Source organism: Sinocyclocheilus grahami, unplaced genomic scaffold (genome assembly GCF_001515645.1).
Source record: "Sinocyclocheilus grahami isolate Dianchi unplaced genomic scaffold, SAMN03320097.WGS_v1.1 scaffold1857.1, whole genome shotgun sequence".
NCBI lineage: Eukaryota > Metazoa > Chordata > Actinopteri > Cypriniformes > Cyprinidae > Sinocyclocheilus > Sinocyclocheilus grahami.
The window spans coordinates 77,282-94,019 of NW_015507036.1; the positions used below are offsets into that span (position 1 = coordinate 77,282).

Genomic DNA, 16,738 nt, shown 5'->3' on the forward strand with positions numbered 1-16,738 from the left:
TGGCCCAGGCTTGCCGAAGGCCTTCTGCTGCGGCCAGATAGTCGGAGGTTCGTCCTTGGTGGCATGGTAGTTGGATCGGGCCGTGAATAAGGAGCACTGCGGCCCCGGTTTGTTTTGTCCTTAGCTTTGGACGGAGGAGTGGAGATTGGAAGTGGCGCCCCCGCCTGGAGCGAAGCGTAGAGGGCTTGTAGCTCCGGCTTGTTCAGACGGTGAGGAGCAAGGATGCCAGCGTTTGAGAGCACTTGTCGTAACTTTGGCACAGTCCATTTCTCCGTAGCTGGAGCGGAGGAGAGAGCCGAGGCATAGGAGGACGCTGGAGAAGGTGGCTGACGCCTGGAAGGTGAGGGTGAAGGAGAATCTCGGCGTCTGAAGGTATGAGTGGCGGCGATGCGGGAAGGCTGGCGGCCCCGAAGTGCAGCCGCGGGCTCAGTTGGGGTGCCCTGCGGAGCGCTGGCGCACTGAACGTCGGCTGTAAATGCGGGAGGAGCTGTGCTGTCGAAGGTGTTTTCCTCAGGGAATTCGATCTCGGACATCATGCGGTTGGATGTACCAATGCTGAAAGTCGAGAGATAACGAAGGTAGGGCGTACTTGGTTATTTATGGGAGTTTTCTCTTGAGCTGATTGGATAAATGGTGTAATCACTAATGATGAACTGGCCGTGTCAATTATCTGTGCGTGCTCCTCCCGAAATTTGTTTGTAATCATCACTTAGTGGCAGTTAAGCATATTTTAAGAATATGTCCGTATGAATAGAAAGTCATCACAAGCTGAGGAAAAGTGTATACAACAGCAGAAAGCAATCCAATAGCACTCATAACATTTGTGTCATCACAGGACAGTTTGACAAGAGAATAGTTGGAGCAGTAGACTCGCCCTACAATGTTTCTACAGTGTGTCAAGCGCAGAGTCAGAATAAAAAACAAAGCGAATGCCACTAAAGGATAACCCCATGAGAAAGCTATTAGTTTATACACTTTTGTGATCGTCATAATAGTGTGATACTGCAGCAGATAGCAGATGGCCACATAGCGATCATAGCACATCACTGACAAAATGGTGAACTCTATGATAGCATATGTGTGTAGGAAGTAAGTTTGAGCCTTACAGCATGCCAAAGATACCTCATGAGGAGGAGACATTAAAGTAGCTAGCAAGGGGGGAAGCAAAGCTGTGCTACCATAGATGCCATTTACAGCCAAGTTACATAGAAAGATGTGCATAGGTTTATGAAGCACTTTGTTGCTAATTACGACAAAGATCACAGTGATGTTTGCAAAGAGTACAAGCATGTATAACGTGAAAAAGATGACTAAGTACAGGTATTTATGGTCCTCCATTCTGTAAAAGGCTTCCAGTATTATAAATGACACAACGGATGAGTTTTTCATCTTCTTTATAATGTTCAACTCACTGTAAACAAAATATTCAGATTAAAATTCAGTCTCCATTGTCTCTCGGTGCTGGCAGTTATCCAGTCCATGTGTAAAGTTAAGATACCTACAAACAGTAGTCCAGATAGTTCAAATCAAATGAACAACATGGATGACACATCATGACTCTTACTTTACTGTGCATTCATGCTGCTTATATGAGCATTGTGTATAACTTTGGATGTCTGTCTTGGGGTTTCAGATCACATGATGATGATGTTCTGTGTATGTAAATTTCCTGTTATGGAACATTTCTTGAATGCGAAATGCTAATTCATTCTACATTTATTGAACCTTTAAAGCCTGACATGAAATAATAGTCCGATTTTATTTTATTTTTTTTATGTATCAGTTGAACAGGAGATAATTTTGGAGATCACTAGATGTAACGCTGGAGATAATGTTGGAGATGACGGGAGTTAATGGTGGAGATCACAGGAGTTCATGTTGGATATTGCTGGAGATAATGTAGGGGATGACTGGAGTTAATGTGGGAGATCAAGGGAGATCACTGGAGTTAATGTTGGAGTAAACATTGGAGATCGCTGGAGTTAACACAAGACTGTGATCACCAGCGATCTCCAGCTTTATTTCCTGGATTCTCCAATGTTTACTCCCATGACCTCCAAAGTTAACTCCAGTGATCACTAATGTTAACTCCAGCGATATCCAACATTGACTCCCTTGATCTCCAATGTTAACTCCTGTGATCTCCAACGTTATCTCCAGTGATTTCCAGCTTTATATACAGCAATCTCCAACTCAACCTCTGTGATCTTCAACATTATCTCCAGCGATCTCCAACTTTAACTCCAGTGACCTCCAATGTCTCCATAAGTACTCTTGTCTGCTCCCAAATGTTTGTGCTGATCTGATAATCTGTGCCGATCTGCTTACAAAGACATCATTATAACTGTTACTCCATCACTGATATACCTTGTCTGATCATGTATTTAACTGCTATTACCCTACATCTGAGCAATAAATACCTGCTGATTTGGTTCATAACATCTAGTGTCATATGTCTGGAGTTCTGTGACAGTGGACATTATAGAATTTAACTAAAAGGTATTTGCTAAAAAATAATAAACTATCAATCAGACGACAGAAGGCATGTAGTAGATTGTATACAACATGTTTTTTTCAGCAGAGTTTTGATCAGGTTAATAATATAGAAGCCTTAGAAATGTGCATATCATGGTCTCAAACTGAGCTTCAGACTGCTTACCTGTGCTCCATGTGTCTCTCCTGCGATTCTCCAAGCCTGTGCTCCTTCGTTGTCTCCTGTGTTCCCCGAAAATCTCCTTGGATCCTCTTACCTGTGTGTGTATTCTATCTGGACACTTACCAATCACAAAGAGGTGTGCACTCTATCCTCTGCTACGTGTTCTTGATCTCTCCACTATCTACAAGGACAGTATCCTAGTCAAATCTCAATATCGTCTATTATCTGCTTCCTATCTTGCTGTTAATAAACTCTTTGAACTGACCTCTGCTATCCTGAGTCCTTCTGTTACAGAAGACCAAACCTTTAAAGAACAACAGCACGAGCATCTCGGATCCATTCCAAAAGCCCGTGGACTCTCTCAAACGAGCATTGAGTTCCTCCACATCCGCATCACCATCCACCACTTCTCCTTCAGTCCCGTGACCAATCCAGTGCCCTAGTCTGGCTTGGCAAAGGATTGCAATGGATTCTTCTTGCAATGTTCGTTGGCCCTGGAGATGCAGCCGCATCAGTTTACCACAGAATGGGCAATAATCGCTTCCATCATTTGAAAAATTCATTTGCAAAAACCGATAAATGGCACTTAAAAAAAAAAAAAAAAAAAAAAGCCGATTGCGTGCATTATTCTCCACATATAGTGTGATCTGAACCCTAAACACGTGTAGCGCCCCCTACCTTTCTGAAGTAGAATTTTGTAAGGAGCAGCACCAGGTTCAGAAACTAAATGCCTTGTGATGTTGGATTAAGACCCCCTCTCCGACTACACTGTACCCTTTTTTCCCTTGCTAGGTTTGTTGTCTGAATAAAGATCTCTTTAACCTACTTTTGTATCGGGTCCTACTTCAATAAGATGTATCCCCACATATAATAATATTCACAAACAAATAAAAAGAGAATTTAACAAATAAAGACGAGTAATTTAAAGAAATCGTAATTTGAAATGATAATGAAAATTAAACAAAATACTCAGATGCTCAAATGAGAGGAATTATTGAGTTACAATATACCTGAAATCAAGTATCACCCAACAACTGTTACACTTATGGCAGTGCACACAGTTTAGCAAATGAAAAAGTAAATGTTTGGTTAGTTTCAACTATGACAGAGTCCTTAAATGAGCAAATAACTCAAATTTAACTCTGCAGAAAATATACCCTAAGCAACCAGTGTATCAACAGAATTAAACAGTAATATCAGTGGGCCCACACAAACACACACACAGCATAACAGTTTCAACACGCACCTCAGTATATGCGAGGAAATGTGTGAGCTGTCTCGGTTAAAGGCAGCTACTCAGTATAACCCCGAGAAACTCAATGTTAACCCACTGTGAGCTAACTGTATCTCAGAAGTCCAATAACAAATATACTCAGTTTTAAACAAAATTAAACAAACTAAAATCACGCTTTCTCACATTTCAGTTTTCCACTCACAACAAACTTCTCACGACTCTCTCCTCCGTCTCTCTCTCACCTCTTCATTACCCAATAGCGTTACAGTCATCTATTTGGGAGGCGGGTTTAAGCTATTAAGCAATCACTAAACATAAGACAAGCATGATTGTACACACCACGTTTTTCACATGTGCATTTCTAACAAACTTTTACGCTACATTACGTAATGATACATACGTACGTAGAAACGTACCTTAATAGAAAGCTTTTAAAACATCATCCCCGAATTAGAAATGAATGGACAATGCACAAACAAATGATAAACAAACAATAGAATAAAATAAATGTTTTAACCCTATTACTCATAGGATTTTTATATAGTTTTTTTTTATATACACACGTTTTGTCAAAAAAGCCGGTTTTGTCCACTTTCAAGGTATCGCGAGTTTACACTGCAGAAGCCGACAAGCGCCCTTGTTGTTTTTGAACAAAAGCCGATAAGTCAATTTTAGCGAATCAGACCGCTGTATTCAGGTCAGGTGACAAGGCTACTTTCACTTTGAAAAGACGTGCTAGCTGAGAGGAGTTTCGTCAAAGCTGACTAAAAGTGATCAAGGATGGATCATTTCGACGAACTTGATGAACCTGTGATATCTTCTTCAGGGAGAAAAAGGACAATAAAAGCGGAAACGTTTTCAAGGAACATTGCAAAAGCAGCGCGTTACAATGGTGAGGGAAAAGCTCTGTGTATTGCGTGTAATCACATCCATACAATTTATGATCACAACAATATAATATATTGTATAATAATTGTATAATAATACTATATTATAATATAATATAATATGTTAAAAACGCTATTTTAGCCAATTCCTAAAGTAGTAGATTGAAAAAAAAAACAGGCAAGGTCTACAGTTTTTAAAAAGTTAATATCAAAACTTGAGCTGCACATTTTTAAACCTTTGTATCATGCCGCAAAACTGCAAAAGACGTGCAATATATATTACAATAATTAATATAATATTATAACATAATATTTTATTGTAATTTATACCATGATCTGTCTAAATATTCGATTCTGATTGGCAGGCAGGTATGCGTTAAAACCGTTTAATGCACAGGTAGTTCCAAGTCAGTTTAATCACCGTTCTATATCAATGCGCTGCTTTAACTGATGGACACAAACACACACACAAACATAGGAACACAGGAAACTTGTTGTCATCGCTGCCCCGCGACTTACATTGATGAAATAGCTTAAGTTACATATTGGATAGCCACCTTATATTCCTCAGCAATGAGGTTTTTAAAGGGGTCAGAGCTAACGAGCCGTAACTGACAAAAATAACTATAATTTTTACCTTTCCGGTCAAATATTGCACTGCAAACATCATTCAAACAATCAAACAACAGCTTTTACTTTTCAATGCTGGCAAATTGATCATGATATAAGCAGGATAATGCACAGCTAGCTGTGCATCAAACGATTTTAATGCACGACGTGTAGGCTGAGAACCACCCGACGCGATGCCGAGAACAGCTAGCAGTGCATTATCCTTTACGAATTAAGTTACAGCTATTAAATATAAAATGTTTTATTATCAAGTCAAGTCAAGTCAAGTCTGCTTTATTGTCAATTCTTCCACATGTACAGCACATACACACAGAGAATTGAAATTGCGTTACTCTCAGACCCTTGGGTGCAAAGCCCTCCGCCGCGGGTCTTACCTCCCTCGACGCGAGCTCTGTCCGCTCAATAGCATGTCAGCTGATCGAGATGAATAGCGCAGTCCGGAACGCTGTTGTTGAGCCATGTTTCCGTGAACACAAAAACACAAAAACCGCTGTGGGCGAGATGCAGCAGTGGGGGTCGGTGATGGAGTGGGCCTCCAGAGCACACCGAGATCCCGCAGCTCTTCGGCGTGCGCAGAGTTTAACTCTAAAAATGTGTTTCTGCCGACATCGAGCAGAAACTCACGACAATATGCGCGCTTGGAAACAAATAGACGCGACGAATGCGTACAAAAACACTGCGACTCACAAGACAAAAAACACGAAAACACCTTTCTGTCGGGAGAGAGAGAAGCCGCAGCGTGTGAACGCGCCGCCATCTTGGATCATCAAATATTATGTAATGTTTTAATTGTTCTTTGACACTTCTCTGTTGAAAAACAGGTCATTCAAAACTAACGTTTGAAGGCAATTCCCGCGTTGTTGATAAGAACATCGAGGCCGTTGTACTTCTCCAGAAACTTTTTCAGTTTCAGCGAGCTTCCTTGGTCACATATATCAAGTTCATAGAAGATTAAGTTTTTGCATCCTTCAGATTGCAGTCCAGCAACCGCCTCTTGTCCCAGTTTCTCATTCCATGCAGTAAGGACAATATCTCCATTGAAACCTGCTTTGCACAGCCCTTAAACAATAGCCAGTCCGATGCCTTTATTTGCCCCTGTAACTACAGCCACTCTTTTCAATTACAGGTCTCTGCAGGAAAGTAATGGGAGTTACCAGATCGGGGCGTTTTTAGACCATGTTTCCTGATTGGCTGACGTCATAGTGACGGTAGGTTTAGGGGTGGGGTTAGGCAATGGGGGATCATTTTGATTGCATGATTGAGAAACACCCTGCAGTTTGCAAACACCCACAAATTCAGAAACGCCCACTTTTGCTCTGCAGAGACCTCAATCTCACTCTTTTGGACATTGTGGGTTTCTATAGTCTGCCGTTAAATCACGAAATAAAGAGTCTGCTGTTGAGCTTTGAAATGTTATTTTCTGGAATGTTCCGTATTTGCACAGCGCGCAGCTGCTCCTCCTCTAAACCGGATAACAACAAAAGAAAGTGCAAGTCATGCTTATGTTGATAAACTTTATTGATAGCTTTATCGCTCGGGTGTAATTTAAATGCACATTATATTAAATGTTATAAAATATGATACTATAGTTATCAGCAGACGTAACAGTAATAGGTTATATCAATAGATGCTAAAATTGTTAAACGAGAAGCACACTTTCAAATAAATATGGCAATGAGGAATATATATTACAATGAAAGAAAAACAGTTTGTCGTTTTTGTTTAGGCTATATATCCCTGGAGGAATAAAACTTAGATAACCCCAATGTAAAAAAAAAAAAAGATCTCGAAGTAGTAAATTGAGACGGTTCAACAACTATTAGCGTACTGGGTTTTAAAAGAAATATAATTTCAGTGATTCCACTTCAATGTGTTACTTGCTTTTTATTTGTATTTAGTTTTTTTTTTTTAGTATAGCTGCAAATGATATGTGCAAATTAAGCTTTCAGGTAAAAACTAATTTTATGTCACAAAACATTACAAACTCGACAGGTCTGCCTTTTTAGTGACAGAATCAGCGAGTGTGAGTCAAGAGGGCATGTAGAGAAAGCATTTAAAATCCATCGTTAATTGTGATTTGTCTTTATTTGCTGCCATCTGCTGTTTAAAAAAAGTTGAAGATAAATTGTCAGATCCCAGGCTACCCACATGAAAAAAGTTCTATAGTAAATTAATTAAATAAAATGTATTAAAATTTCCATAGTAAATACTATAGTGTTTTGAACCATAAAGGTACTATAGTAAATTGCAACTTATGAATGGTCATTTGCTGTGGTAATTCTACTATAGTAATATAGACAAATTACTTTAGCCATTACTGTAGTAAATTTTCTAACACTCCAGTATAGGATATTACAACATGACAGTCTTAACAGCGCAAGTCAGGCCAAAACATATACTAATACAAAGCATGCAAATTCCTTAAAATGTACAACACTAAACAACATCTTAAGAAGTAATTGTTTTTTTTATTATTTTTGTTCTTGGCTGCATTATTTAACCTGACATTACTGTCATGCAGAAATGGGAGTCTGGCCTTGGCAGCCCCTGAAAGAAACACACACATTAACACACACACAAGTGAATTTATTACTGGTAGATGCACTTTTATGTGTCTTAATTGTTATTTCCTAAGTCTTTCTTGGGATGGACGACTTAACTGGAGTGCCTTTTGATGACTGGACCCCAGTCACTGAATGTTTTCAGGCCCAGTGTCTGTTGATGCAGACAAACATCAAGGGTTGACTTGGCCGGAGTAGGGGCTAGCTCAGGCAGTCCTGACTGCAGAAGACTCTCCAGCCTCTGCCCAATACCTGCTAGGACTATCTATCAACCCATATCCATGAACATCTCTTTTTTTTCTCCCACATTTCTCAGTAAGGATCGGAACAGAACACCAAGTGAAACTTTGTTTAATTACTTGTTTTCTTGAATGGTGACAATCAGTGCGTTCATTACACTATTTACTGACTACTGCTTTCAGAGGGCAACATATCATCTTGTATGGAGACCTCAGCATAATTCAGATATTACTTACAAATGTTAGGAACGTAAGCTATTTATTGACACAATGAAACATTTGAAACCATGCATTTTTTTCACCTAGAAAATAACAAAGATCCTACTTTAAAGGCAGTATCTTATTCTTAGAGCCACAAAGTCGAAAAATATTGCCTCTCAGAGCCTGAACACTCAGCCCATAAATGGCTGGATTCAGAATAGGAGGAAATATCAAGAAATAAAGTGACATCAATATTTGTGTTTCAAATGGGAGATAACTTGTGTCAAAGCGACTTTGTATAATTTCAAAAAAACATCCCACACTATAGTTCAGTATTGCAAATAAGTGTGGAGTGCAGGTCTTCAGTGCTTTTATTTTAGACTCTTTAGTGGCAGTAAAGCATATTTTAAGAATATGTCCGTATGAATATAAAGTCATCACAAGCTGAGGAAAAGTGTATACAACAGCGAAAAGCAATCCAATAGCACTCACAACATTTGTGTCATCACAAGACAGTTTGACAAGAGAATAGTTGGAGCAGTAGACTCGCCCTATAATGTTTCTACAGTGTGTCAAGCGCAGAGTCAGAATAAAAAACAAAGCGAATGCCACTAAAGGATAACCCCATGAGAAAGCTATTAGTTTATACACTTTTGTGATCGTCATAATAGTGTGATACTGCAGCGGATAGCAGATGGCCACATAGCGATCATAGCACATCACTGACAAAATGGTGAACTCTATGATAGCATATGTGTGTAGGAAGTAAATTTGAGCCTTACAGCATGCCAAAGATACCTCATGAGGAGGAGACATTAAAGTAGCTACCAAGGGGGGAAGCAAAGCTGTGCTACCATAGATGCCATTTACAGCCAAGTTACATAGAAAGATGTGCATAGGTTTATGAAGCACTTTGTTGCTAATTACGACAAAGATCACAGTAATGTTTGCAAAGAGTACAAGCATGTATAACATGAAAAAGATGACAAAGTACAGGTATTTAAGGTCCTCCATTCTGTAAAAGGCTTCCAGTATTATAAATGACACAACGGATGAGTTTTTCATCTTCTTTATAATGTTCAACTCAAATATAAATGTTCAAAATATTTAGATTAACATTTAAGAACTTTTTTAGATTCAGTCTCCATTGTCTCTAGGTGCTGCCAGTTATCCAGTCCATGTGTAAAGTTAAGATACCTACAAAGAGTAGTCCAGATAGTTCAAATCAAATGAACAACACAAATGGATGACACATCGTGACTTACTTTACTGTGCATTCATGCTGTTTATATGAGCATTGTGTATAACTTTGGATGGCTGTCTTGGGGTTTCAGATCACATGATGATGATGTTCTGTGTATGTAAATGTCCTGTTATGGAACATTTCTTGAATGTGAAATGCTAATTCATTCTACATTTATTGAACATTTAAAGCCTGACATGAAATAATAGTCTGATTTGTTTTTTATTTTTATGTAACAGGAGATCATTTTGGAGATCACTAGATAATGTTGGAGATGACAGGAGTTAATGGTGGAGAATCCGTGTATCATTCGATCATTCGTTTTTTTATTTAATATTGAAAGTAGAAAAATTTGAAAACGGCTCCTTTTTCGTTTTTCAGCTTAAAGAAGAAGAATTTAGCTTAAATTTTCGTTTTTCGTTCAGGGGTAGAAAAATGAATAAACAGCTTGAATATTCGATTTCTACATGTGGGCGGGAATTAAACGCCCCTTTCTGCTGATTGGTCAGCCGAATATCAAACCATGCCATCATCAGTTCTTCCGCAGTATCAAACCGTATCAAATTCATTTTTCCACCCAAGAACGAAAAACGAAAATTTAAGCTGAATTCTCGGTTTTCGTTTTTTGGAAAAAAGCAAAAAAGCACTGGAGTTAACGTGGGAGATCAAGGGAGATCGCTGGAGTTAATGTTGGAGTAAACATTGGAGATCTCTGGATCAATGACACAAGACTGTGATCTCCAGCGATCTCCAATGTTTGATCGCCATTGTTATCACTAGTGATCTCCAGCTTTATTTCCAGGATTCTCCAATGGGCCGTTTGCTCCAGCTAGACGTAAAAACGCTGGGTGTAAGCCCTACGCTGGGCTTTGCAACGTCCTGCTTTATGATAAATATTTACACCTGTAGCACCAACTGAAACTACGATCAGGCGCAACTACGCCCGGCATAGACAATGCGCGTCCACGTCGCAATGGCTACAACTACTAATATAGAACTGAATTGCTCAAGACATAATATAAGGGAAATCACTGCACTATGATTTAATTGAGTAAACATTTCCTAACAAGTCCGCGTTTTTATATCTGAAGTCTCCCTGCACACTCCCATGACAGATTTCATCAAGGTTAAGTAAAATATAATAAATGTAATACAATGCTTCTCTCTAGAGTTATTTTTTTTATAGCTGACTATCAAGTTTATGTACAATGAATGTCTTTCCTGAGGTAATTGTGACTTTACGTGACATTTTGTGATTCAGATATTACTTACAAATGTTAGGAACGTAAGCTATTTATTGACACAATGAAACATTTGAAACCATGCATTTTTTTCACCTAGAAAATAACAAAGATCCTACTTTAAAGGCAGTATCTTATTCTTAGAGCCACAAAGTCGAAAAATATTGCCTCTCAGAGCCTGAACACTCAGCCCATAAATGGCTGGATTCAGAATAGGAGGAAATATCAAGAAATAAAGTGACATCAATATTTGTGTTTCAAATGGGAGATAACTTGTGTCAAAGCGACTTTGTATAATTTCAAAAAAACATCCCACACTATAGTTCAGTATTGCAAATAAGTGTGGAGTGCAGGTCTTCAGTGCTTTTATTTTAGACTCTTTAGTGGCAGTAAAGCATATTTTAAGAATATGTCCGTATGAATAGAAAGTCATCACAAGCTGAGGAAAAGTGTATACAACAGCGAAAAGCAATCCAATAGCACTCACAACATTTGTGTCATCACAAGACAGTTTGACAAGAGAATAGTTGGAGCAGTAGACTCGCCCTATAATGTTTCTACAGTGTGTCAAGCGCAGAGTCAGAATAAAAAACAAAGCGAATGCCACTAAAGGATAACCCCATGAGAAAGCTATTAGTTTATACACTTTTGTGATCGTCATAATAGTGTGATACTGCAGCGGATAGCAGATGGCCACATAGCGATCATAGCACATCACTGACAAAATGGTGAACTCTATGATAGCATATGTGTGTAGGAAGTAAATTTGAGCCTTACAGCATGCCAAAGATACCTCATGAGGAGGAGACATTAAAGTAGCTACCAAGGGGGGAAGCAAAGCTGTGCTACCATAGATGCCATTTACAGCCAAGTTACATAGAAAGATGTGCATAGGTTTATGAAGCACTTTGTTGCTAATTACGACAAAGATCACAGTAATGTTTGCAAAGAGTACAAGCATGTATAACATGAAAAAGATGACAAAGTACAGGTATTTAAGGTCCTCCATTCTGTAAAAGGCTTCCAGTATTATAAATGACACAACGGATGAGTTTTTCATCTTCTTTATAATGTTCAACTCAAATATAAATGTTCAAAATATTTAGATTAACATTTAAGAACTTTTTTAGATTCAGTCTCCATTGTCTCTAGGTGCTGCCAGTTATCCAGTCCATGTGTAAAGTTAAGATACCTACAAAGAGTAGTCCAGATAGTTCAAATCAAATGAACAACACAAATGGATGACACATCGTGACTTACTTTACTGTGCATTCATGCTGTTTATATGAGCATTGTGTATAACTTTGGATGGCTGTCTTGGGGTTTCAGATCACATGATGATGATGTTCTGTGTATGTAAATGTCCTGTTATGGAACATTTCTTGAATGTGAAATGCTAATTCATTCTACATTTATTGAACATTTAAAGCCTGACATGAAATAATAGTCTGATTTGTTTTTTATTTTTATGTAACAGGAGATCATTTTGGAGATCACTAGATAATGTTGGAGATGACAGGAGTTAATGGTGGAGAATCCGTGTATCATTCGATCATTCGTTTTTTTATTTAATATTGAAAGTAGAAAAATTTGAAAACGGCTCCTTTTTCGTTTTTCAGCTTAAAGAAGAAGAATTTAGCTTAAATTTTCGTTTTTCGTTCAGGGGTAGAAAAATGAATAAACAGCTTGAATATTCGATTTCTACATGTGGGCGGGAATTAAACGCCCCTTTCTGCTGATTGGTCAGCCGAATATCAAACCATGCCATCATCAGTTCTTCCGCAGTATCAAACCGTATCAAATTCATTTTTCCACCCAAGAACGAAAAACGAAAATTTAAGCTGAATTCTCGGTTTTCGTTTTTTGGAAAAAAGCAAAAAAGCACTGGAGTTAACGTGGGAGATCAAGGGAGATCGCTGGAGTTAATGTTGGAGTAAACATTGGAGATCTCTGGATCAATGACACAAGACTGTGATCTCCAGCGATCTCCAATGTTTGATCGCCATTGTTATCACTAGTGATCTCCAGCTTTATTTCCAGGATTCTCCAATGGGCCGTTTGCTCCAGCTAGACGTAAAAACGCTGGGTGTAAGCCCTACGCTGGGCTTTGCAACGTCCTGCTTTATGATAAATATTTACACCTGTAGCACCAACTGAAACTACGATCAGGCGCAACTACGCCCGGCATAGACAATGCGCGTCCACGTCGCAATGGCTACAACTACTAATATAGAACTGAATTGCTCAAGACATAATATAAGGGAAATCACTGCACTATGATTTAATTGAGTAAACATTTCCTAACAAGTCCGCGTTTTTATATCTGAAGTCTCCCTGCACACTCCCATGACAGATTTCATCAAGGTTAAGTAAAATATAATAAATGTAATACAATGCTTCTCTCTAGAGTTATTTTTTTTATAGCTGACTATCAAGTTTATGTACAATGAATGTCTTTCCTGAGGTAATTGTGACTTTACGTGACATTTTGTGCTTTGCTGTCTTTCTGTGGCTGAAAAAACACGTTTATGGATTTCCCACTTTCAAGGCATCGCGAGTTCACGTTTTACTGCAGAAGCCGACAAGCGCCCTTGTTGGTTTTGAACAGAAGCCGATAAGTCCATTTTAGCGAATCAGACCAATGAATTCAGGTCAGATGACAAGGCTACTTTCACTTTGAAAAGACGTGCTAGCTGAGAGGAGTTTCGTCAAAGCTGACTAAAAGTGATCAAGGATGGATCATTTCGACGAACTTGATGAACCTGTGATATCTTCTTCAGGGAGAAAAAGGACAATAAAAGCTGAAATGTTTTCACGGAACCTTGCAAAAGCAGCACGTTACAATGGTGAGGGAAAAGCTCTGTGAATTGCGTGTAATCACATCCATACAATTTATGATCACAACAACAACAACGTTTGTAAGGCATCTACATTGTTAGATTACAAAGATTAAACAAGTGTTTTTTAAACTCTAAAACATTAAATGTGGAGTTATCTGCTTTTGCCAAAAAACGACTGTTGGAGTTATCTGCTTTTGCTATAAAACAAACTTTTAATATGTAAAAAAAACTTACTTTCAATTAACTTTAATTTTTGTAAATTACCTGTATTTGTTTGTTATTATTACTTAATCAAAACAAAACAAAACAACCTAACTGCAGTTTGATTGATATTACTTGGAATGTGCAATAAAAAAAACGTGATTTCTGAAAAAAATTTGAGTTATCGGTTTTTGCAAATGAACTCTTCATTTAATTGTTGACCAGGCGAGCACAATTGGCCCAAACCATTTGGGATCAAGCAGGACCAGTTACTGAGTCCCTGCAGAGTTTCGTGAGCCACTTCTGTGAGGTTTTTGGTCGACCAGCTAGTTATATCAGCTTTGTCAAAGAAAAATGTAAATCTCTGATTATGCTCTGAAGTTTAGAACTCTCACTGCTGCCAGTGGCTGGAACGAGTGCTCGCTCATAACAACCTATCGACAATAACTGAATCCCGGATTGTGGCTACATCTCGCTACTTACAGTGACAACATCTATCTCGAGAAATTCATTCAGCTGGCCATTCAAGTTTCCCATTGCGTCCCGCAATACATGGAGGAAATGCAGGGCCAATCCACCTCCTCTCTTCTTCGCCAGCCAGAGTATGCTTCTGCTCCAGAACCAGATATGGAACCCATGCCGTTAGGAAACACCCGTTTACCATATACTGAGCGGCAGAGGTGGCTGACCCAGGGTCTATGCTTATACTGTGGTGTTGGAGGTCATCAGTACATGTCCCATTCATCCTCCACATTCCGTGGTAAGTTTTCTCCATGATCCATCAGTTGAATTCCAGTTGTTAACTACTATTTTTAGTAGTTTTAGTTGTTAACTACTACCTTACTGTTCCTGGTATATCTTTATCTGTTGCAGCCCTCATCGACTCTGGGTCAGCCGGAAACGTAATCTCTGGGAACCTCTGCCACCAACTTAAGCTCCAGAAGAGGACCATCTCAACCACTACCAAGTCTAGTCAGTGATCGGTAAACGCCTCAGTAGATGGAATGCCCAAATCAGTGTGGGTCCCATTCAGATGCGGGTCAGAATCTGTCATGAAGAATCCAACTCCTTACTGGTTCTGGAGCAGTCTAAAATGGATATCATTTTGGGTCACCCTTGGTTTAGTCAACACCTCCGCAGACCTCCTCAGTGCATACAACCTCATCCGGATACACAAGAGGGATGAGTGGAAGACCGCGTTTGTGATACCTACTGGCATGAATATCGGGTTATTGAATTATTGTCATTATACCATGTACAATGAAATTAGAGTAGCTTCCCTTTGACATATATAACATAATACACATACAGCAAAACATTTAAAAGCCATATGGCCTGGTCAATGCCCCCTCTGTATTCCAGGACTTCAAGCATGAGGTGCTCTGGGATTTCCTCCACAAGCTCATGTTGGTTTACATTGATGACATCTTTGTGTATTCCCGGAGCATGACCAAACATCACCAGCATGTAGCAGAGGTACTACAAAGTCTGAGGGAATACATTATTTTCCTCAAAGTCGAGATTGTTCCTTCCATCGGTCCTCAGTACAGTTCCTTGGTTATCATATCAGCAAGAACGGTATCCGGATATCATCCCGACATCAGGATGCGCCTGTCCTGTAAGAAGCTAAGTCCCAGATACATTGGTCCCTTCCCCATTGTCCGGCAGATCAATCCAGTCACCTATAAACTTAAAGGGGTCCTATTATGCTCTTTTACAAAGTCTTGATTTTGTTTTGTTTTGGGGGCGTACTAGAACATGCTCTCACGCTTGGTGGTTCGAAAAACACATTATTTTTCACATAATTTACATTATTAAAATACCTTTCTCCCCAGGCTGGCACAAACGGCTCGATTAGTTCCGGCTTTGATGAAGGTCCGCCTTCCGAAAAACAAAATGTGTTGTGATTGGTTAGCTGTCCCAGTGCGTTGTGATTGGCAAACAGCTTAGACGGTGTTTCAGTACTGCCCCGCCTCTTGCTCTGTCTTTCAACAAAAGCTTTTGGCGAATCCGGCTCTACTCACTCGTGTTGTGGAAGCTGTCCTCAGTAAAATGCACAGCACACAATAGCAAATTGGGGTTATAATGCTCAGGAACAGAGTTCAAAATACCACCTGAGGTGGGCGGTACTGTCACCTCTCAGTCACATGCCTTGTCCAAATACCCGCACTTGCGGTCTTTGCACTTGACCACTTATATGACGTATTTCCTGTATTTGGCCCAAGTGTTCAAGTGAGGATGAAGACCACAAGTGTGTGTCAAACTTTTCATTACCTGATGGGACACACTTAGTGTTGTAAAAATGCAAGTGTTTACATAGCTTTATTTTAATTTGAAATACTTTGCATTTTAAAATCAACTTCTAAATGTCTGTTCATTAGTCCCTATAACATGACATAATTTTAATTTGTGGTGCTTCTAATTAAGTGATAAAAAGCAGTTGCAAATGTTGTACAAAATAAATATCGCCATTACTCATCTTTGCACCAATAAAACGTAAAAACACAGTTTTTCTACCAAATTATATGTAATATCTAATTATTATTTTAATATTTAACTTGCATTGGAAAGGTTTCCATGACCTCTCGCCAGATCTCGGCAAAAAGTCTCACGATTTATTTCGAGAACACGATGCATGATGGGATACACTAAGCCTACACTACACTAAGACATTAGCTGTGTCTCATTTAGAAGGCTGCGTCCTCCGGAGGTCGCATTCGAAGGCTGCATACGTCATCGAGGCTGTCTCATTTCAGAAAAGCAAGTAGGACACTCCGAATGCGACCTTCGTATGCGACCTTCTTT

The 16,738-nt window shown here is 39.2% G+C and overlaps 1 long non-coding RNA gene across 1 annotated transcript; it reads left to right on the forward strand.

Moving 5' to 3' along the window:
• Window positions 1-4,683: 4,683 nt before the first annotated feature.
• LOC107573065 (uncharacterized) lies at window positions 4,684-6,743 on the forward strand. The gene is made up of 3 exons (XR_001607442.1): window positions 4,684-4,782; window positions 6,534-6,615; window positions 6,730-6,743. It is a non-coding gene; the product is annotated as an uncharacterized lncRNA (long non-coding RNA).
• Window positions 6,744-16,738: the final 9,995 nt, after the last annotated feature.